At 38.4% G+C, this 19,646-nt stretch overlaps 1 protein-coding gene across 2 annotated transcripts in view; it reads right to left on the bottom strand.

Moving 5' to 3' along the window:
• Positions 1-19,646, bottom strand: part of RPS6KA5 (ribosomal protein S6 kinase A5) — a 201,680-nt gene that overhangs the window by 97,140 nt on the left and 84,894 nt on the right. The gene's annotated exons all lie outside the window — the stretch shown is intronic.

Below are 19,646 nucleotides of genomic sequence, written 5' to 3'. Positions count from 1 at the left end.
GCAGTAGTTAAGCACATCTTTGGTGTCAGAAAGTCCAAAAATCTTAGCTATACCTTATATCAACTGTGTGATTTTGAGCAAGATGTTTAATCTCTCTGAATCTAAATCTGTGTTTTAAAAGAATATATCTTCCTAAGGTTTGTTCATGTTATTCAGATATGTGAGCTCTTATCACGTTATCAGCCACTCTTCTAGGCACTGCACACACAGCATTGAACAAAACAGACAAAAATCTCCAACCTAGTGCAGCTTGCATTCCAGTGAGGCTCCTAGTGAGGCTTACATTCCATTCAGGAAAAAAAAAAAAGTAAGTAAATCAGGTATTATTAATAAGTTGGAAGGTCATGATTACTATGGAAAAAGTAGCATAGATACAAAGGTCTAGGGAGTACCAGGGTAGAGATGAGGATTGTGTTTAAATAAGGATGGTTAGTGTAGGCCTCAGTGAGGTGACTTTTGAGCAATGACTTTAAAAGGGCAAGAACATGAGCTGAGCACATATTTGAGGAAAGACTGTTCCAAGCAGAAGTAACATCCAGTATAAAGATCCTGAGGCAGAGCAGGCCTGGTGTATTTGAAGGTTAGAAAGGAGATCAAGTGGCTAGAACAGAGTGAATGAGGGAAAAGCAGTAGGAAAGTCAAGGTCACAGAAGTAAGTGAATTAGGGGGGTGGGGCAGATTACAGGGCTTATGGACCTGTACTGGAGCTGCTGTGTACATCATCTACTGCACAACATATTGTGATCTACGTGAACAGTTGCCCTTGCAGCTGTGCAGTACAAAGGCCCTGGCCATCATCTTTTACTGTGAATGAAATGGGAAGACTCTGCAGAGTTCTGAGTAGGATAGTGGTGTGATATGACTTTCATTTTAATAGGAGCAATGACTCTGGCTACTGTATTGAGAATAGAAAGGGTAGAAGTAGGGAGATGACTTGCAATAATAAATAAGGTAATAAGGTAAGAGATGACTGGCTAGGAGGAAGTGACAACAGTAGTAGTGATAAGGACCCAGCATAACTGAGCAACTAAAGAGATGGAGTGGGTGTTACCTGAGATGAGTGAGGATGGGGGAAGAACAGGTTTGGAAGGGGCTATCCAGAGTTCACTGTTGGATATGAAGAATGAAGACTGCCTGACTAATAATACAAGCTAAATAAATGGTAGTCATCACCACCACCATCATCATCTTGAATTATACATTCTAAGACTGGTAAGAGGCTCAAGAGAGCACTACTGGAACATCAGGAGGGGAAGATCAATTTCTTGTGGCCAGTTGTAGAGCATTAAGAGTAGCTTCCATGAACCATCGTGAAAGTGCTTCACGCTAATTCCTTGAAATTATGTAAACTGTTTGGGTATATGTAGGCCTACATGCATTCTTCTGAAAGAGAGAATCCACAGCTTTTATGAGATTTGCCAAGGAGTTGTTAGCCAAAAATTTAAGGAACATCACTTTAAAGACAGCATTAAAAATTTGAATGGAAAAGTCCCTATCAAGTTTATTTACAAACAAACAAGCAAGTGTTGACAGCACATGGGAAACCAGGGCAGGTGCCATAGCTCTGCGCTGAGAGCCCACACCACCAACTTGATCACGCCCAGCATGCCTACCAGTGCCACACTCCCTCACGGTCTTTGGATTAGTTCTCCCTGAATTTTACCCCTGCTTGGCATAACTATCCTAGACATTATTTATGTTCACATTTGGATCAGTGGGGTTCAGAGCTTAAGAAAAGTGAGATGGAGCAAGGGATTTTCATTTTCAACAAGAGCTCTGACTACTGAGAATGTGCTAAAACTGCATCTCTGATGTCTTTACGCCTCTTTGTTTATCAAGAGATCTATCAACTCTGTTAGGGAAGGGCTCGGGCTTGCCCCGAAAGTGAAAACAACTTAGCCAGGCAGCGAAACAACAAATAAGACAAAATATGTAAAAGACTATCAGGGATATCGTTAAATTTGAGTTGAATTTTAAAACTGTTATTCTCTCAAAAGGAATGTGGCGGATTCTGGGCTAGAGTGAGCAGTGGCATCAAAGTGGTCAGTGATATCGTGACAACCCAGATCCTCACTGACGTCTGAAAGGAGGAGTCTTCCCAGCTTTACAGCCTAAGGAAAACCTCCAGACCTTTTAGACCCCCAGCCCCTTTTTAACTGGGCATAAATTACATTTCCTCATATAAAATACATATTAAATAGCTCAGGTTGAATAAAGCACTTGAAAACTGTCTACTGCTAGAATTTATGGTCCAATCTACCTGGTGGACTCTTGATCCACGCCAGCTTATCTACCCTGAGTAACTTTTCTGCCAAAATTATGATCCATTAGATTTCTGAATATTCCTTCTCAAGTCTCTGCCATTTCTTCCACAACAAATTGTAAGCTTGAGCATTCTTGTAATTTTTAAAGCCAATGTTGTTTTTCTTCTCTTTATTATAAGAAAACTATCAGAAAATAGTATGAGATTGCTCAGTTTTTACTGATACTCCTTCAGCTTTTTGCCTCTGTGGACATACAATGAAAATGGGCTAAGTGGTATTGTTCATATGCACTCCTGGTTACTGATGCTTGTACGGAAGTAGCGTAATAACCCCAGATAGTCAGGGGAAGTGGGAAAGGGCTCCTGACAGACAAGAATCCGGATGTAAAACAAGGACTGGGGTGGCCCTCCTTAAAAATTTGTATCTGAACACAGCCCACTGCTTCTGAGATGAGACAAAGAATAACAATAGCAACTATAGATTTTGGGCACTTCTTTCATGCCAGTTCTAGTTAGGTATGATGAATCTGATCCCAATAAATAATGCTACAAAGTAGGTACAATTAAAATAATCATATAATCCCCAGAGAAAATAGGTATCTCCAGAGAAAAGTAAAACTGAGAGTAGTTAAGTAAATTTTCCAGAGCTGCACACCTTATGAAGGGGGAGAGTAAGGATGATGAACGCATCTGACTCTGAAGATAGGGGGCTTAGACGTTGTCTTAGAGCTGCTCTTTTCCCCTTTCCAACTTGGCTTTCCCGCTGCTTATGAGGAGCAGCCTCATCAGGCAGTCGGACTTGCTAATTTTTGTCAGAAAAACTGTCTTAAGATCAACTATTCTTTGGAAGACAGCTTCCAAATATTTAAATGACTTAGAACCAATAATTCTATATATCTTATAATTTTGCTGTCTTACATGCTTTTTCTGGTTAAATTTTGGAGGGCTCATCTGAATGTCACAGTAATCTAAAATAGACATTCTATGTCTACTGAGTTTTTTTTAATGGCTGCAGTAAACAATGAGTTTAAACCTTTTTTTAGACTGCCAAGCTAAAATTATCGCTCGTAGATTTTATGGCACAGAACTTAAGGACAGCAATTTACATCTTGTAGTAGTGAACCCTGGGTTGTTTTCTCGAAAAAAGTACTGTACCTTGAATGTAGGAGTATCTACAACCTTGCAAAAAGTTCCTTAATTTTTCCTAAGAGGTTATCATTTTAACCCACCTGCCTGTTAAGGCAGAGGATCTGAATTTGGCAACACAGAAGAGCTACATTCATGGTTCTTGCCAGAGATTAGAACCTCAAAGTATCTGCAGACCAAATATCATTAAATGTTCAGTTGTTAGAAATAATACATATAAAAGACAATGCATATGATCAATACATCTCTCTTGACACGTTATATTACGGCTTTGGACCAGGAGCAGCAGAAAGCTATAAACACAGATTATACTGTTTTGGAAAAATTATACTCTCCCCTCATGTTCCACAGGTTTACATTATGAAGCTTGAAGAGTGGCATGCAACTTCTCATTATCTTTAGTCTAGGAAGTACATAGTGGCTCCTAAATGAAGCCCTATTGAAGATTCTTTTTCTAAGGGCTTTTTTATAAAAAACTTACCTTGGCACAATTTTTTTTGTTGTTGTTTTTGGTTTTTTTTTTTTTGAGACAGGGTCTCACTCTCTTGCCCAGGCTAGAGTGCAGTGGCACTATCACGGCTCACTGCAGCCTTGACTTCCTGGGCTCAAATGATCCTCCTGCCTCAGCCTCCCAAGTAGCTGGGACTATAGGTGCAAAATTTTGTACTTTTAGTAGAGACAGGGTTTCACCATGTTAGCCTGGCTGGTCTCAAACTCCTGACCTCAGGGGATCTGCCTCCTTGGCCTCCCAAAGTACTGGGATTATAGGAGTGAGCCACCACGCCCAGCCTAGATTTTTTTTTTTTTTTTGAGATAGGGTCTTGCTCTGTTGCCCAGGCTGGAGTGCAGTGTGAACCCTGGGCTGTTTTCACAAAAAAAAAAACACTGTACCTTGAATGTAGTACAAAATGTTGGCACAATTCCAAAATTGCAAGAACAGTACAAAGAATCCCTATATACTCATTATGAAAATTCACTAATTGTTTACATTTTGTTTCATTTGCTTTAGCATTCTGTTTTCATATATGTGCATATTTTTCCTGAACCAGCTGAGAATACATTGGAGATATCGTGCTCCTCTACTCCTAAACTTTTCGGCGTACATTTCCTAAGAACAAGGACATTCCTGCATATAACCACAGTATAATTGTAAATATCAGAGCCATCAACCACGATAGAAATACCATTTCCTAAACTACACTCCCTATTCAAATTTTGCCATTTGCCCCAATAGTGCTCTTTGTGGCTACTTTTTTCAAGTTCAGTTTCTAGTTCAAGTTCACACAAAGAATTAGAAATCATATCTCTTTAGTCTGGAATCCGTGGTCTGTCTTTCTTGATATCTTTGAAGAGCACAGACCTGATATTTTGTGGACTAACTCTGAATCTGTGTTTTATCCTATGTTTTCTCATGATGCAGGTTATGCATTCTTGGAAGGAAAAGCAATAAAATGATGTTACCCTCACTACGACATCTCAGGAAGCATAGATGTTAGTTTACTCAACATTGGTGTTAACTTTGATCACATCATTAATGTGGAGTCACTAAAGTGAAGTTTGTCACGTTTCTCCACTATGAAGTTACTATGTTTCCCTTTGTAATTAAATGGTAAATTGTAGGGAGAGGAATTGAGACTATGTAAAAATCTCCTCCTCCTCACGTCACCCACTCATTTTAGCATCAACTGATGATTTTCCAACTCCATCATTCCTCTATGTTAGTTGGCATTCTCCCATAAGGAAGAGCTTTCCCTTCGCCCCCAATTTATTGCACTTTCTTCTTTCTAGCATAACAAGATGTTCTAGTTTCATCTTGTACTTTTCAAGGCTTTATTTTAATATCACCACCACTCACGGATCACTATCCGCCAGGGGTGATACGACACACTTTACATAGGGATCATTCCATTTAAGCCAATCAACTCCAGGTAAATGGGATAGCAAAGTATCAGAGAGATTAGGCGACTTGCCTAGGATCCTGCAGCTAGGATATATTGAAATCCAGAAACCCAGAGTTGAACCAAATTAGTACTTAAGTAAACTAGAGAAAAATACATGTTCACAGAGGAGTAGATTATTTGGCTTGGCTGGTGCACACGTATCAGAGCACAGTAGTGGGAGACCGGGAGGGAAAGACAAGCTGAGGCTGGAGTCAGAGAGCCTTACTATGGACTTTAGAATACAACCTCTTCAAGTAAATAGACGTCACTGCGAGACTTCAAGCAGTGGAGTGATCCAATCAGGGCTATGTCATAAGAAGACTAATTAAATATTAATGAAAAAATGGACTGGAAAGGATTGAAAGGGGTCAAAAAATAGACATTAGCACTATTTCTAATTTTCTGATAATAAAAATAATGCTGCTTCTCCTGATAAAACAAAGAAGGCAACACATGTGGCTAAGCCGTGTATAGCAATGAAGTCACATGGCTCCTCCACATAACAGTGATGTAGCCTTGGGCGCCTTTTTTTATTCGCTGAGCCTCAGATACCTTATCTATAAAAATGATAATCTATTTCTTCAAGGGTTGCTTTCAAAGACTGAATAAAATAATATATAAAAAAAGGCCAAGAGTAGTGTCTGATATCAAATAAGTACTACAAAACCTAAATATTACAATAAAAATATTTGCCACCTTCATCTAAAATGCCTTTATGATTGTGCGCACAGAAGTGTAGGATTTTCTGGCCTACAGACAACCTGAGTTTGTACTGACATTCTCAATCTAATAATAGTGCCACAAGAAACAACCTTGTACATATTTTTAATCTACTTGGGCAGGGATAAATTGGTAGGATAGATTCCTAAAATTGGATTGCTGAGGCTGCACGTGGTGGCTCACACCTATAATCACAGCACTTTGGGAAACTGAGATGGGAGGATCACCTGAGCCCAGGAGTTCACAACCAGCCTAGGCAACACAGTGAGGCTCCAACTCTGCAAAATATAGAAAAAAATTAGCCAGGAGTGGTGGTGTGCACTTATAATCCCAGCTACTTGGGAGGCTGAGGCAGGAGGATCATTTGAGCCCAGGAAGTCAAGGCTGCAGTGAGCCGTGATAGTGCCACTGCACTCCAGCCTGGTCAAGGGAGTGAGACCCTGTCTCAAAAAAAAAAAAAAAAAAAAAAAAAAAAAAAAAAAAAAACAAACAAAACAAAACAAACAAAAACTTCGATTGTCAAGTCACAACAAACATACATATTAAATTTTGATAACTGCTGCCAATTTTTGGTAAGTACCTCCTCAAAAAGGCTGAAGTCATTTATATTACCCACCAACAGTGAGTAAATACCTCTTAAAAAGTTCTCGTACTGGCCAGGCGCTGTAGCTCACGCCTGTAATCACAGCACTTTGTGAGGCGGGCAGATCACGAGGTCAGGTCGAGACCAGCCTGGCCAACATGGTGAAATCCCATCTCTACTAAAAATACAAAAATGAACTGGGCGTGGTGACGGGCGCCTGTAATCCCGGGAGGCTGAGGCAGAAGAATCGCTTGAACCCGGGAGGCGGAGATTGCAGTGAGCCAAGATTGCACCATGGCACTCCAGCCTGGGCAACAGAGTGAGACTGTTTAAAAAAAAAAAAAGTTCTCATATCAAATACCTTTAATTTTTGCCAATCTTATATGCATTTCCAAGATACAGAGTATTTTAAGGTGCAGAAGAAAGGAGAAAGGAGGAAAACTTGAGAGCTTGCAGCAAATGGACCTGATCATCTCAGACACTCGGAAGACAGTAATGGGATTGTGGGTTTGAGAAGTAATAAGAGGCTGGGAAAGTTCACACGCAGTTCGCGAGAGAGGGGTAAAATGCTTGCTAACCTTCTGTGAAGCTCTGCTGAGATTGACAGCATAAGTTTTATGACAGACCCAGGTGACACATTTTGTTGACACACGAGGAAAGTTTAGCAATCTAGTACTGGGAAGACAAGTTCAGAGAATAATCAAAGTTGACTGCAATGTCAGGCAAGGAAGAAGGTGAAGAGGGTAAGCGATGCCAGTGTGCCAGCCAAGGCAGATACCAGGTTAGTAAGGGTACAGATGGAACCCAAAGGAAGTAGGAGAATAGGAAAGGCTCAAAAGAAGGTAGGACTCAAAGGGGATTTTAAAAATGTTTGGGAAGTATGAGAAAGGAAAACGATGGAAGATTATAGTTAAAGACTCTGAGGTCTTAGAGGTGCAACTGGTTTGACTGATAAGGCCTAATGTGCAGCTACACTTGTAAATGAAGCAAAAGAAGTGAAAGAGGTTTGGCATGGTATTGAACTGGTTATCAATACTGGTACTAAAGTTGTAGAAAGTGATGGGAGGAAACTGGAGGAAAGGGAAACTAAGTCTGATGAATGTCACTGGAAATGCAGGTATGTGTCCTGGGAGTCAATTAGCTACAGAATTGAGGGAAGTGGCTTAGAAAAGCTCTTTCAAAAACAAGACTGTTGAGAAATGATTTTTTAAAATGATGTTTAACCATCATCGTGTTGTTGAGTACAGGAAGATGGTCTTCTGTGACAGTGGCTGCTAAAGAAGCAACATCCTCCAAAAACAGAAGGTTTTACTTTAGAGAAAAGGATAAATAAAGCATTTCAGGAGTTTATGCACAGTTACTCATAGAATACTAACCCTTTCTGTTAGTAGAGGAAGATGAAGAGGAGATGTTTGAGTAGGGGGAAGAACACAAAATTCCTAAAGACATAAAAAAATCTCCAAAGCTTCTAAAATAGTAGGCACATATAAAATTAAGCTTTAGAGAGTACAGTGTACCAACGGAGTCATACCTCTTTATTTACATATTGTACATTTTATTCTAAAAGCTAATTGTCATGTATTCTGCCAGAAAGTCAAGTTGGGATCTGGCACCGAAGAGGCAGACTAAAGTCCAAGGACAATTTTCTCTCTGCCAGGCACAGGGTCTAGTACTATCGAATACAAGGCACTAATACTAGTTGCAAGGAATGAATAAACATGTAATATTGCAGTAACTAACTGCTGTAGCCAAATGGGTATTAGGGTAGATTCTTCACGTCAAGTTTCAGCATTAATAAAGAGTACAGAGAAACAGAAAAGAAGGGAGAAAGCAAAAGGGAACTGGTAATAACAGTAAGAACATCTTTCTTGATGGGCATGTCTCAAGCTATGAGCTCTTCCAAGAGATAAATTCAGGACAGGTCTTCAGACTTACTCTGTTTACAACTGAAGAACAAAAGAAGACTATCAATAGTCCATCTTTATGACAATAATTAAAAATAAATAGGTAGGGCTAACTCTAATACATGTTCTCAGAAGCTGTCAGGCAAATTTCATTAATGTGACTCTTCCAAAAAACATTTATCATCCCACTGAAATTGATTTACAGTCCATACAATGGAATACCTTATACGATCCTTATGCCAATGATTTGTTTCTTGATTAAAAGAAATTTCTTTGTCATGTAAATTATTATATCTTAATTCTTTTGTATTTCTTAAATGATCTTCTTTATATGTAGGATAACTAATATTCTATAACTGTAAAATATTAATATAAATAATTCTAACTTTCACATAAGATTGTCATGAGGATTAAATGAGCTACTGAGGATTATGGGGCAGGCATACAGTAAGCATTTGTTAAATAATAACTAATAGCTATTATTATTTACAGGCATCAATTACAATTTATAGACTTGAAAAATACTGTCAAGCTTCATTATAATTACTTAAATATAAAAATCAAATTTATTGTGCCCTGACTTACATATTCAATGTAGTCATAATTTTAAGACTTATGAATGTTTAACATATATTTCCATAAAGTAATTAGACTACCAGGGTCTAATTACTTAGTATTAAGCTAAAGAGAGATTTTCTTATGTAACTGATATTTCAGGCAATCCTAAGTTTTAAAATTGCAGAGATATCTGGTTTTTATTCAAGTGCAATTAACTTGCTTTTAAAGATTTTTATGTGCTGGTATTTGGAATGCCAGATGAAGCACTCTGATACTGTGTCTCTAAGAAGCATAAAAATAACACAGAAATCACACAAATAATGTGAAAATTCAAAAACATAAAATTTCTCCCATTTTAAAACACACTACCATCCTCCCTAAATCCCACGTGTCCCATCTTGTCTTTCTTCTTTATTTTACTGCCAAACTTCTATAAAGCGTGGTCTACATGGCTGACGCTCCTTACCCACTGTTCCCTTCATATTGCTGCTATAGCAAGTTACCACAGACTTAGTGGCATAAACAATATGAATTTATTATTTTATAATTTTGTACATTCCAAGTCTGACATGGACATCACTGGACTAAAATCAAGGTGTCAGCAGGACTGCATTTCTTCTGGGGCTCCAGGGAAAAAATCTGTTTCCTGGCCTTTTCTAGGTTCTAGATTCAGGCCACCCACATTCCTTGGCTTCTGGCCCCTTCTCTCATTCTAAAAGGCAGCTATGGCAGCTGAGTCACTTCTCACATCACATCACCTGACCTTCTCTGTAGACACATCTCCCTCTCACCCTCCTCTCTCCTCCCTCCCTCCCTCTTCCTATTGTGTAAGGACCCTTGGGGTTACATTGGCTCCACCCAGATAATTCAGAATAATCTCCCAAGTTTAAGGTCAGCTGATTAGTGATCTTAATTTCATCTGCAATCTTAATTCTTCTTTACCATGTAGCTCAACATATTGACAGGTCCTGGGGGATTAGAATGTGGGTGTCTCTGGGAGGCCCTTATTCTGTCTACTACAGCCTCTATTCATTCCTTAACATACTACAGTACAACTTCCACCTCCATAGTAACACCATAATCTAAAGTTAAAAATAACCTCATTACTAGAGTCAATGAATACTTTTCAGTCCTCATATTACTTAACTTTTTGCCCTTTGAAAACCACGGAAAAGAGTATTTTAAGGGCAGCAAACTGCACAAGAACTGCCTTTATGGATCAGTCCAAATTGAGCCCCTCAAAAATGTTTATGTTAACCCACTGAATTTTGGGGTAGTTATGCAGAAAAAGACAACTGACATATTAGTAACTTGTAGATCATGCTTGTAACTTAGTGACTTGTTCAGGATCACACAGTTAATAACCAAAACAATCTTTTTATTTTAGCAGAATGACAGCCCCTTTAATTTAGGTCACACATCTATCATGATATTAGGAAAACAATTGATATTTCGTTTCAGTGACACATAATTTATGCAGATATTTAACCGTAACAAGTATATTTCACTTTGTTATTATGAAATAACAACACTTCCTCCTTGGATTCAGAAAAGCAAGCCGTGTGTGTGTGTGTGTGTGTGTGTGTGTGTGTGTGTATAGTACTCTGTATGTATATGGAAAGGTAGATAGAGAATGGAGGAGACAAAAATAGCCTTTAAACCAGTAAATTTGTTTCTTAAAACAGTAAATTAATTCCGAGAATTTGAACTGAAGATCTCTACAGAATTTCCAAGATTCTTAAGCAACTCATGTCATTCTGACAATTAATACCTTATGGGATTAATGTGAGGGTAAAACAGCACCTGCTCTCAATCAAAATTCTGACTTTCTAAGTACATACTGGTGCACAGTTTCAAACTGCTCGCCTTCGCACATCTAATTTGACTTAATGTTGAACCCATAAATCTCTCCATTGTTCCGCAGTTCATACACTTTTATTAGCAGATAAGAAAGTGAAATTCATGGAGACATTGGGTTACATAAGCTTTAAAGTATTACTAAAAACTACAGCCTAAATAGCCCATTTTCCATTGAAGATGCAAAAGGATAACCACAGAAAGGGCTAGCAAGCTTATTTTAAGGCTATGTCTTGCTCGTGCAATTGCATGGAAGTCAGCTTGTAGGAGGGGAAGTCGCAGAGTTAACAGAAATCCTACATCTCCTGCTTTCAAGGAAAGATTCTGTTCTGCTTTCACTCTCCAAACACCCAAACACCTACTTATTTCCAGTAATACTCTGGCTGACCTCTAGACATCTAAGCTTTCTATTTCAAATTCTCCTACTTAGAATTTCTCTCTCTCATATTTCTTCTTATGGTAGCACCTTCCAAAGAGCTATTATTAATTCCCACATGCCCCCCATGATTCAGACCACTTCTCTCTTTTTTTCCTCTCTCTCTCTGCACTGTTACTTGGTCTTCTTTTTATTTTTTTTCCGACAAATTTTCCTCTTCCTTCAGATATGCTTCACTTCCATGAACTCCCATACCTTCTGTTCTCATTTCTACCTACTTTTTCTCCGCTGGTAGAGGAGAAATCTCTCCTGATAGCTCTCTTTTCTTATCTTCTATCTAAAATACAGTCTTAATGTGGCATGCCGCACAAACGTGAAAGTCATTTCTTTTTAATGTCATGCCAAAACTATCTCAGTTTATTTTTTGTTTGGTTTTAGCTCAACATTCTAATAGCACACTCTATAAATGCATTCCAGCTTATCAAAATCATTACAAAGTTCTGACTAAGAACATCTATCAATCTTGTGAATTAGTCATATTTAGTTCAAAGCAAGGAAGTGCTTTCAGTTACTGTTTTGTCATACTAGTGACTGTAACATATCATGAACCACTCTGTTACCATCTCAGCAAGCATCCTCACGCTTACAATTATTGAGATGAAACTAATACTCAAAAGTGAAACTTTAATTTTTAAATACCTCTTAACTCCATTGAAAGGATGACTCATGATCACAGAACTGCCTACAAGGTTGGGACGGCATTCATTACTGGAAATGATCATTGGCATTACCTTTACAAACACTTTTGTGATTTGCTTATTTAATGTCTTGTGAATTCTACTGATTAATGTAACAATTTATCACATAGATTAGCTGGTGTTTTAACAAAATCACCACTAACAGAAACCAGACAGCATCAAAAGAAAAATTATTTTTTACAGATTATTTGCCACATAGAATTCCCTCCCAGTGTTAGTTGAAATAAATATGAGTTTTAAGAGGCAGAGAATAGATAAAAATATTTTTATATCTCTTGTTGTAACCATGCACAGGTACAGAAAAAGTTGTAAAAGGAGACATGATCTCCACGTTACAAGATTTGGGAAAAGTAAAAGAAATATAAAGGGAAAAATCCATCAAATCCAGTATCATTAGCTATAAATTAGAGCCTTAAAAGATACTAATGTTGTAGAATTTTTAAAAAATCTAGTCCACCACCATTTTTGTAAATAAAATTTTATTGGAACTTGGCCGGGTGCGGTGGCTCATGCCTGTAATCCCAGCACTTTGGGAGGCCGAGGCAAGCAGATCACCGATGTCAGGAGTTCAAGACCAGCCTGGCCACCATGGTGAAACCCTGTCTATACTAAAAATACAAAAATTAGCTGGGTATGGTGGCACACACCTGTAAACCCAGCTACTTGGGAGGCTGAGGCAGGAGAATCACTTGAACCTGGAAGGCAGAGGCTGCAGTGAGCCAAGATCACTGCACTGCACTCCAGCCTGGGCGACGGCAACCTCCATCTCAAGAAACAAACAAACAAAATGTATCGGACCCCTGCCATGTCTATTTGTTTACTACTGCCTATGGTCAAAGAGACCTTAAGACTTGCAAAGCCTAAAATATTTACCATCTAGCCCTTCACTGGTCAAAGTCCTGATGCCCGATTTAGAAGATGGCAGATACAATATAAATGAGAGCCAGCTACTCAGGAGGCAATTACAAGTAAATACAGCATATTGTAGGAAACAATCACATATACTCAGTTCAAGTAGAAATGCTAGTCTATTCTGTATCTGGCTACTAAAAGCAAAATGTCACAGGTAAGCAAATGGCAAGATAATACTAACATTGTAATAATCTTATCATTTGGAGAAGCCTGTGCAAACAAGGCAAATTTTATCCCAATGGAACAAACCCCATCAAGAAGTCTACAGTAAGCCATGAATACTAGTAGGTGCATGATGGCAGCCTAGACATGAATCTCCACATCTGCTCCTAAACACCTTTAAAAACAGCAAGAAAAGCTGTAAATCTCCATTACCTACTCCTTCACCAAAACTGAGAGGAAGAAAACCCATATACACCAAACAACATGCTGCAGGGCAGGCTAAGATGGAACAGGGCAAGACATGAGCAATGTGGGAAGGTAGGAAAATGTAGTAAGATAGCAGGATATAAAACTAATATATAAAGTAATAGCTTTCAGCTAGAAGGTATGGTGGAAGAGAAAGTAGCATTTACAAAAGCAACAGATGACAGAATATCTAAGATTCAGTAAAGAAATGTGGCTAGGAAGTAAATGCTAAAACACACCTGAAGGTCTTCGAAGGATTCCAACATGAGCAGACATACCATGTTCTTGAATAGCAATAACCAATATCATAAAAATGTCAAGTCTCCCTAAATTAATTTTTTAATTTACAGCAATTCCAATGAAAATACCTTAAGTTTTTTTTCCACAAAACCAGACAATGTGATTCTAAAGTTCATGCTGAAAAAATAAACCAAAAGGAAGAGTCCTCCAAAAAGCTCTGAAAAATAAAGGCAATGAAAGATCAGGGCAGGTAAGGTTAGAGGGCAACTAACCTTACCAAGAATAAAAATATACTGTAAAACCTTGATAAATTAAAACATTACAGTACTGGCACATGACTTAACAAACCAAACAGAAAAAAATCAAATAGACCCAAACATATATGAGAATTTCATAGAGGGAAAAAGGAAGCACCTCAAATCAATGTAAACACGGACTTTTAACTAAACAGTGTTGGGAAAATTAGCTATTTGAAAAAGATTAAGTTGGATCCTTATTTCATGTCATACTTCATCCACATGGATCCAAGTTCTCTATGCAAAAAATAAAACCATGCAAGTACTGGAAGAACACATCAGTGAATTCCTTTATAAACTCAATAGGGTAGCAGAGAAGGTCTTTTGAGTATGACTCAAAATCACAAGCCATAAAAATAATTTTTAAAATAAGTTCTACTATACATAAATTTGTGCATGGTAAAAGCATCATAACCAAACTCAAAAAAACAAACAAACAAACAAACAAACAAACAAAACAAAACGTGGGAAACAGGGGAAAAAGTATTTACAACGCATACCAGAAATGATTAATCACTTTATGAGCACCTAGAAATTGAGGGGAAAAAAGAGGCAAAGGGTACAAATAGATAATTCTCAGAAAAAATACATATGGCTTTTTAGGCATGTGAAAAGATGTTCGGCCTCATTCAGTGAAGAAAAAAAGAAAATGAACTCTACAATGAGACACTACTACTCACCTATGAGACAGGCAAATACCCAGAAGTTTGAGAATACATTCTGTGGAGAAACAGGCACTCTCAAACAATGCTGGTGGGAATGTAAAATGGTACAACTTCTATGGAAATGTATTTGGCAAAATTAGAGATGGCAAAAACGGATGGGTGTGGTGGCTCACGCCTGTCATCCCAGCACTTTCGGAGACCGAGGCAGGCAGATCACTAGAGGTCAGGAGTTGGAGACCAGCCTAGCCAACATGATGAAACCCCATCTCTACTAAAAAAAAATACAAAAATTAGCCAGGTGTGGTGGCGTGCACCTGTAGTCCCAGCTACTCGGGAGGCTGAGGCAGAAGAATCGCTTGAACCCGAGAGGCGGAGGTTGCAGTGATCTGAGATCAACATCACTGCACTCCAGCTAGGCAACAGAGCGAGACTCCATGTCAAAAAAAAAAAAAAAAAAAAAAAAAAAAAGGAGAAATGGTGAAAACACAGACCCAGCAATCTCCCTTCATCAAGCCTACAGGTTTTTCCCCCACATAAGTAGCAAATGACATATGTGCAAGTTATACCCTGAAGCATCCTCATAAGAAACAATAACCCAAGGATCCCTTCACAGGGAACCAGTTAAGTACACAATGGAATGGAACAAAGGACTATGCAGGAATTAAAAAAAAATAACAAGGAAGATCTTTATGAATTATATGGTGTTCATACGTTATATTACACTACAACCACATGTTATATTATGTTAAAACCAGTATCAGGCTGGGCACGGTGGTTCATGCCTGTAATCCCAGCACTTTGGGAGGCCAAAGCGGGCGGATCACCTGAGGTCAGGAGTTCAAGACCAACACGGTGAAACCCTGTCTCTACTAAAAATACAAAAATTAGCCAGGCGTGGTGGCAGGCGCCTGTAATCCCAGTTACTCGGGAGGCTGAGGCATGAGAATCACTTGAACCCAGCAGGTGGAGGTTGCAGTGGGCCAAGATTGTTCCACTGCACTACAGTCAAAGTGACAAGAGTGAGACTCCCATCTCAAAACAAAAACAAAAACAAAAAAACACAGTGTCCAAATACCACACAGAATATTTTCACTTCTAGGAGAAAAAACATAACCTTATGATGAAGGGATCAGGCTGTCACTATGTAATTTAATCTTAGAATCACTAACTGGGAACAGTCGGATAATAGGTTTCTCCTAACGTGATATAACATGAAATATATAACATCATTTATGGTGTATTCCAGCTCAAAACGTTTAAGTTTAACCTACTGAGCCTTTAGATCTAGCTTCCCAATTACTACTAGAATTCAGCAGAGGCAGGAATAAGTTAAAAGATATTATAAGAACACAACCAAATGAGCATTCCTGGATTGGACAAACAGCTGTAAAGCATAATTATGTTACAATTAGTAAAATATGAAAATGGACTTGTGTGACAAATGGCCATGAATTCTTTCTAGTTCCCCTCTTTAAGATGTGAAGTCTATTTCCGCATCCCATGAATCCAGGCTGGTCTTATGTTGAGAGAGAGGCTGTGTGAGTTCCAGTGTCTAGGCTCAGGAGGCCCTGCAGCCTCCATTTTTGCCTTCTTGGTAGTAGTTGCTCGCTGACCTGATACTACCATGCTATGAAAAAGCTGATCTACTGTACTGGAGGATGAGAAGCCATACGGAGGAGAAAAGAGGTGGCCCAGCCAACAGCTAGCACCAATTACCAGACATGAGAATGAAACCATCTTGGACCTCACAGCTCAGCTAACTCTCCATCTGAACACCCGGTGAGTGAGCCCCAGGTTAACCATCAGAGAACTGCTCAGCCAATCCATGGGATCATGAGAAAATAAATCATTGTTTAAGCTATGAAATTTTAGGTGGTTTGTTATACAGCAATAAATAATTTGTACAACTGGCTTTTAAATGAAAATTTATTAGCTGGGAAAGGTAGACATCATTAACTGAAAGACCTGCTTACAAATCATATATAGGACAAACTCATTTTGATAAAACACACACACAGACATATAGACAAAAAGACCTAGAAGAATATATACTGATAATAGAGGAGTATATAATAAGGTACATGCTGGGTAGTGAAAATGTTTTTATTTTCTTATTTTTGCTGTCCTGTATCTTCTGTATGCATATATACTGCTTTTGCAGTAATAAAACTTTAAGAAAACATATAGTTTTTTTAAAAAGGTTTATAGTATTTACTTAGTCATCAGACAAACTGTCAGCAAGGTCCCTGAAGAGCTAGACATGTAAGTTCTTGCTAATACCTCACAAAAAGCTGGATCAATAAACCTTTTGGGGCTGTTATAGGCTGAACTGTATCTTCCCAAAACTCATTATGTTGAAGTCCTAGCCTCCAGTACCTTAGAATATGATTGTAAATGGAGTTAAAATGAGGCGCCTAGGGTGGAACCCAAAGCAATCTGACTGGTATCCTTACAGGAAGAAGAAATTTGGGCTCAAAAAGAGATACCAGGGCACACATGCATAGGGGGACAACATGTGAAGAGGCGATAAGACAGTGGCGATCTGCAAGCCAAGGGAAGAGGCCGTGGGAGAAACTAACCCTAGTGGCACACTGATCTTGGACTTCCAGCCTCCAACACTGTGAGAAAATAAATGTCTATTGTTTAAGCCACCCAGCTGTAGCAAACTAATATAGGGACCAAGTGTATGGCACGATGTTTGGGAAACTGTGCATTAGAGCACTGCAAACAAATAACTGAACCATAAAAACAGTTTATGGTCCTCTTCTAAATTCCTGAAAAGTTTTCATCTTTAAAAGTCAACTGCTGAAACAGGCACAAAGAATAATTGTGTTAAAAAAATTAATGTGAACAGAAGATAGAAGGTCATTATTTCTTTTTTTTTTTTAATTAATTTATTATTATTATACTTTAAGTTGTAGGGTACATGTGCATAACGTGCAGGTTTGTTACATATGTATACTTGTGCCATGTTGGTGTGCTGCACCCATCAACTCGTCATTTACATCAGGTATAACTCCCAATGCAATCCGTCCCCCCTACCCCCTCCCCATGATAGGCCCCGGTGTGTGATGTTCCCCTTCCTGAGTCCAAGTGATCTCATTGTTCAGTTCCCACCTATGAGTGAGAACATGCAGTGTTTGGTTTTCTGTTCTTGCGATAGTTTGCTCAGAATGATGGTTTCCAGCTGCATCCACGTCCCTACAAAGGACACAAACTCATCCTTTTTTATGGCTGCATAGTATTCCATGGTGTATATGTGCCACATTTTCTTAATCCAATCTGTCACTGATGGACATTTGGGTTGATTCCAAGTCTTTGCTATTGTGAATACTGCTGCAATAAACATACGTGTGCATGTGTCTTTATAGCAGCATAATTTGTAATCCTTTGGGTATAGAAGGTCATTATTTCTAAATGCAACGCCTCACTCACTGTGGAATGAATATGTTGTCTAGTTCACGTTCCATTTTTGAGTTAGCACAAGAAATGGGTTTTCTTGTTTCGTTTTGGATTTATTTAGGGCCAATGACAAAGACCAAAAGTAATGGAGAGCCAACAATGAAAAGCAATATGATTAAGGACTACTGTTTTCTAGTCAAATACAAAATATTTCACTCATATCTATCTACTTCTAAATTTAAAATGTTTTATAAAAATTATAATTTTAAATAATTTAAAAATGCTCATTGAGTATAGTCAACAGAACAGGAAAAAAAAAAGAAGAGAGGAGAAAGAAAGGGAAGGGGCAGGATAGCACATAATGGTGCAGAGTCCAAGAACCTGTTTTCTTAACAGCTTCTGACTCAGACAACCTTAGACACATGATTTAACTTTTATGAGTTTATTATCAAGGGAGAAACTTGAAAAGATAATCATTTCTCAAACAGTCCTCATGGACTTCCTAAGGCTTTCCTGGAAATTATTCTAGGGTAAAGAATAGAAATAAACTGGTAGGGCCTGGTACCCTTAGGCCCAGATACAAGCAGAGCTACTCCTTTCCATTTGTTTTCCACTTGAATTTCTGTTTGTTCATTTGAGGGAAGGGTCCTGCACTAAAAATGTTTGAAACCGCTGCATTAGAATGCTCTGTCACCCACAACAGTCTTATTGTTCATGTGGGTAGATACTGAAGACATATCTACGAAAAAAATCAATAACATAGCAGATACACACAGGAGGCAGAATGAAGGGTCAAATGATATGGACTCACTGGAACAACAGGCAAATGGTAACATTAACGGGGACTCTAAGAGGAGAGAAGAGAGTGTGTCCTACATGAATAAAGATTTAGAATTGTTAATTGATGGTAAGCATTGCAAAATGAGCATGAAGTGTAACATCATGGCTCAAAAGGTGAATGCAATCTTAGGTATCATTAGTAAAAATATAATTCCTAAAATAAAAGCATTCAATAAAATGGCCAAATGTATATTTAAAAAACCAGTTTGTATTACCAGTAATTAAAGAACCCAGGCAGCAATTTAGGGAAACAGAAGACAGACACTGGAATAAGTCAGACTTGAGCTCCAATCTTCAAGCACACACAAGATATGTAACTTCAAGACATATAGCTTCCAGAATGTTGACATCACTAATGAGAGGATCCTGCAGTGTCTTTGTGTGGGTCAGTAATATTATGGAATACACCTAGTGTAAAAGCTGGCATACTGTAGGCACTTAAGAAATAGCTAATGCTTGCAAAGCACTATGTGAAATTCCAGCTCATTTAATCCTTACCATAATTCTAGAAGAGAGTGATATCACATACATGCAAATTAACATAAGCACAGGACCAAAATGGTCACAGATGAAATCTGTAACAATGGTAGAATACTAGAAGCACTGCCATTTCTCTAGTGGGAACAGAAAATGGTGCAACTTTTCTGCAAAGCAATCTGGTAATGTGTGCTGAGGACTTTTCCAAAGATCATATATAAAGGTCCAGTTCTATTTGAGAAAGAAATGGATTCAGAAAGTGCTTAGGGTAGAAATGGGAGTGTAAAGGGCTGACTGATTA

This window comes from Macaca thibetana, chromosome 7 (assembly GCF_024542745.1).
Source record: "Macaca thibetana thibetana isolate TM-01 chromosome 7, ASM2454274v1, whole genome shotgun sequence".
In the NCBI taxonomy this organism is placed as follows: domain Eukaryota; kingdom Metazoa; phylum Chordata; class Mammalia; order Primates; family Cercopithecidae; genus Macaca; species Macaca thibetana.
The sequence above is the reverse complement of the archived record's forward strand: the minus strand, read 5'-3'. Positions and strand labels throughout refer to the sequence as shown.